The sequence below is a fragment of the Lytechinus pictus genome, chromosome 2 (genome assembly GCF_037042905.1).
Source record: "Lytechinus pictus isolate F3 Inbred chromosome 2, Lp3.0, whole genome shotgun sequence".
Taxonomy (NCBI): Eukaryota; Metazoa; Echinodermata; class Echinoidea; order Temnopleuroida; family Toxopneustidae; genus Lytechinus; species Lytechinus pictus.
Genome location: NC_087246.1, coordinates 51,159,009 through 51,164,442, shown reverse-complemented (window position 1 = coordinate 51,164,442; position 5,434 = coordinate 51,159,009).

Genomic DNA, 5,434 nt, shown 5'->3' with positions numbered 1-5,434 from the left:
TATTTTTTGTATAGTGTACTTCTTCATTGTTGACGGGTCGTTTGAAATGTGTGGTTGTTTATTCGCTATGGTTGAGACTTGAGAGGGTGACACACATGTATGGTTTAAATTTGCAAGGGAAAAATTGGATGCCAAGATAGCAAATTTTAGATTACTATTTTTTGTTTTCCTCTTTTTTTTTCCTTTCCATACTGGAAACTGACAAGATATTTTACTTACGACATCGCACATGTACACCTGATACTCGTGTATCAAATTTCCATGGAAAATAGATGTGGACCTTTTCTTTTATTTGTATAGGTTTCAAAAAGATTTTGCTTGTGAAATGCAAGTTTAAGGACTGTAAATGGTCATTTGCAATGTCAATGTCAGTGACATTTTGCACCTTGATCCTCACATCTGGAATCACACAGTTGAAACCGACCAGTGTTCTCTAGACTAATCAGTAGGCCTATATGTGTTTGTTATTCGACTCTAGAGATTGGTATCATGTTTAAATCTAGATGCAAATATTTAGTTTCATGAGCAACAGAGTGCACTCCAACCTAACAGTTATCAGTTACACTCCTTGCAGCTATGGGCCTCGTCTTACAAAGAGTTTCGATTGATCTGATCAACCACAACTATGGAAAGCCAGCAACGTCAACTTCTGAAATACATGTTTGTTCAAAATATTTTCTAGATATGATGTATATTCATACATTCGCCATTTTCTTGACATTTCAGTATGCTTTTCTTGTTTTCAAATGACAGCTTTCAATTTTCCTAAAGAAAATATGACATTGATGGATTTCCATATACTTGAGGTTGATCGGATCAATTGTAACTCTTTGTAAGATGAGACCCAGCAATCAATTGATTGCATGAAATTGTTTGCTTTGGGGACCTCAAATAGGTGGGGGGGGGGGGGCAGCATTGTGTATTGCCGTACACATGCATGACCAAATAATTTCCAAACACCCCCTAAACAAGTTTTTCTCTGTGCAGAATAACCCCCTAAACAAGTTTTTCGCGGGCTTCATTTAAACATTTTGGCCCCTAAACAAGTTGTAGCCAGAATATGACCCCTAAAGCTTAAATAGACAAAACTACATGTATATTCATGGGTAATACATGCCCCCCAGTGCAGTTTGAGGGTTAAAATACCACAAAGGAACACTAAATAAGTGTCATCCAAAATTCATCAGGTAATATAATTTGAAAAGCCCAGGGAAAAAAGCTTGGGGGAAAAACATACCCGAAACACATTTGGCTAGTCTTAAAAAAAAACATACCCTAAATACGTTTGACCCCGCGATTGACCATTGACCAGTCTTTCAAAACCATCTTTTTTTTTAAATCAGGGTTTTTGGTACCCTATACGCACTGGCGTAAATCCCGGGGGGGATGGGGGGGATATACCCCCCCCACTATTCGAGGAGGGGGGGATGGCCTGTACAAACATCCCCCCCACTTTTTACGAAAGAAATGAAAAAAAATCACAAGAGATAATTGTTTTATTGGTGAAAATTCTTCCAAAAATACCGCTTAACAAATAAAATAATATTATTGAATCATAAAATGCAAATAAAGAGTCAGTTCACCATTTCCAAACGAAATACTTATGTCCTTATTATAACATTGAAGAGAAACCCCCGTTTCTTCCAATTCATCAATGTTGGGGTCTTTGGGAAGGGATTAAGATGGAATGTCAAAAATTTGTTGAATGTAATCTCTAATAAAACCATTAAACCATCATGTGGTAAAAAAGATAATAATATTGGAGGGGTATTTGCCATATGGACATACAGTGGCGTAACTACGGGGGACATGGGGGGCACATCCCCCCCCATCGGCTGACAAAAAAAAAACGGGGAAAGGGGGAAAAGGAGAAAAGAGGGAGAAAGGAAGAGAAACGTAGTGGGAAAGAAGAAAATATTATTCATTAGAATGTTATATTATATTATAACTATGTTAAGTTACATTACATAAGAAACATTTTTATCATAACTTTATGAAACATAATTTGCCCAGGGCCTACGTCTTCATTGTTCCTGGTGCTCGCATTGTCTGTTTAACAAGATATATAATCCTGTTGTACTAAAACATCCCGTTTTCAAGTCAATATAAACCAAATATATTTCCTAGCACTTGAGTTATCATTGTTTTATGTAGTGACATATGCTTCTTTTTCATGACTCAAAAGTGATTGCCCCATGTTAAGGTCTTCGTATATATGAAACATTTCCTGTCCGTGATTACGTTCGCATTGGTGGATTGGTGAGATATGTCTGCTCTTCATGAATTCCTAAAATCAGTCCTTAAAATGTCCCTTCTTCTGATCTGAATATCAAAAATTTTCAGCTCGCGCTCGCACCATTTGGTTAATGAAATACGTATGGTCCTAGTTAATTCCTACAAAGAAACCTTAGAATGCCCCACTTCAGGTCTGAATTATCTAAGTTTTCAGCTCGCGCTCGCATTGTTAAGCGAGACAGGAACCTATCATGATTACACAAATTTGATTATAATGTCCCTTTTTAGGTGTGAAAATAAAAAAATTTCAGCTCGCGCTTTGCGCTCGCATTATTTGATCAGTGAGATACATATCCATTTAATGACATTGTCCTTAAAATGTCTCTATTAGGTCACTCACTCAGTCCTTCAAAAATTTTGCTGGTGCCCCCCCCCCCCCAATGCCGTGACCCACGGTCGCCACTGTGGACATATCAATGACAATTCCTGACATGATGATCGCAAAAAAATGCCAAAATATTTCAGTCATCCCCCCCACCCATCAACACGGATTTACGCCAGTGCCTATACGAGTGCACGCGCGGCCCGCGTCCAAACTGAAAAACCCCTTTAAACGTGTTTTTTTATTACACATGTGTACAGCAATATATTTGACTCCCCCCTGGAAATAGGTTGGCAAGTTACACCCAGGGTTGAAGTTGGTCATTCAATTAGTGTGTGGAATTTAGAGCGGAGCAATTGTCGCCAGAGCAACTGTCATGGAGCCAAAGAACCCATCATAGTAGGAATGGCGTGGATCTTGCAGTTTGTGGGGTGATAAAACACATAAAGTAATTGGTTAAAATCTTTAAGTCTAAAATTGACATTCTGATATCTGAAAAATTTTCAACAGTTCAATTCAGTTTGTATTCATCTATTTAAAAAAACCTTATATTATACAAATCATTAGAAATTATTTGTTATTAGCATAGATGAAAATGAAGATGAAATGGGGAAATATCTCCTTGCCCTTGATTTAGAATTCAGATAAAAAAAAATTATCCTCAGTGTTTCTTTGTTTTTATTGAACAAATCAAAACAAATCACAAACAATCACAAGCAATCAAAACATTTACAAAATATTGTATCATTAAAGTGTTTCCTTGTCTTTGGTAGTCACGTTTAACCATTTAATGCTCAGCATTGTGGCTAATATAGCCCTAAAGAACATGAAGGCATTTAAGGCATATCCCTACAAAAAGGGTAAATATCTGCAAATAATATGCATCCAATTATGGAGAGATTACCAAGTAACCCTGATAATTTGGTATAAAAGACTACAGTACCTGCAAATTGACAAATTATATGCAAAATTGCAAATGAAATATGTATAACAAAAACTTCTATATTCTATTAAAGCTACAAAGATTAGCAATGCAAGGTTTTTGTATTTTCACCACTTGCCAGATGAGAATTTTGTTTGAGAATAACTAAAATTAGCAGGCTTTGGAACATGTTTACTGGACCCAAATATGTTAGATGCATTGTGATTTCATAGGTTTGTTCACAGATAAAATTGATTTTTTGTTTTGCTTTTGTCATATTATTTCATTGATGGGTAAATTTTGTTATATACTTTAAACCTGGATAAACTTTTGAACTGAATTTATTTCCCACTTATTTGGTGCAGCTTTCCATCTCTGAATCTTCATTCAGATTATGTGTAACAGTGTTACCTGACAGTAATCTTGGCCAAATAAGAGCCGAACAGAAGTCACAAAAACTGCAAGTCTTTGTCTATTCAAGCACTAATAATATTACCTGTGTCACATTAGCGGCCCCACAGAGTATGCATTTATTGTCCCAGAGCTACCATTGTATTTTCCTGCCAGAATGCAGATTCTTAATATGAAAGCAATGCTTTTCAATACCATGAAAAGAACTATATAGCCTATGACCCCATTTATAGTCAGATAATGGGATATCAATGCACTGTAAATGACCTTTTCATGAGCCAAATGCAAATAATATGGATCATGTTGACAGACTTATGTATTTAATGGTTTAAAGATCTGTGAAATAGCTGAAATCTAATTTGGTGGAGCTGTTTTCATATTGCGAAAGTAGATAAGAATTTATAATTTAATGTGCCAATGGCATAAAAATAGCAGCTGCTTGCAACATTTTGCTTTAAGCAGAAGTACAAGCAAATGCTGCTGCAAAACAAATATTGTATGCACGTCCCAGTGTAATTGCTGGAGGATCAAGTGTTTGTTTGAAAAGATATGCATAAACTTTAATATGCTTGTGTGTTTGTTTGTTTTTTAAAGCTAGGATCATACGAATGTTGCTTCTATCAGAAGATCACCACTGAATAATTTGAGATCGTTTGATGTAACAGAAGTTTCTAGATTTTGTATAATAAGGATGAAAAGAGTTTCTAGCCCACATTTTTTTACATGATCGTAAACTACAAAAGGGGAATTTGACTCCAAAGGAGAAAATAGGAAGGCTTGCAACTTGTGTTGATGGAAAATGAAAGTTACCTTTGATTTTGTTTACAGTAGCTAATGTGACTGCCTTCAATCAAAAACCAAAATCAAATGCTACTTCAAATCAAGCAATAGCAAATGTTTACGCTCGCAATAAAGCACTTGCTCGGTCAGGTTTACCACTTCTTGCCTTGAACTTGCATTTGCTTTTGGTTGAAGTAAATTCAGTCACAGCTAACCCCGAGAAGCTTTTCTCATAACTTGTAAGCAATTGCTTATTTTAGTGCATACTTCGAGTGTAATCCTTGCAAAAGGCTAGAAAAGCAAGAGCAATATTAACGCTTTGCATTCAGCCCAATATTCCCAAAGTTTTGATAACCTCTTTGGAATGCTGGCAGACAATTTTCACTATAATTATGCACGTATCAATCAACTAAACACAATTATGGATGATAAATATTAGTTTGACATGAGAAAAAACATTGCGTCTCTATCATTCTTGCCGCTTTGAAGGTAAAACCTTCCTCATTAGCCTTCCTAGTCATTACTAGAAGTATGTGTTGACATTCCCCATGTGATAAAAAGAGATAATGATAATCAATGTAACAAGGAAAGAAAGGGGGGTAGGATAGAAAGGGAGTAAAGATAAGTACAGAGACTGAGCAACAGAAGCATGAGGAAGGAGCTTAGGTCAACAACATGCAATCACGCCTCAAATGACAAGTTAT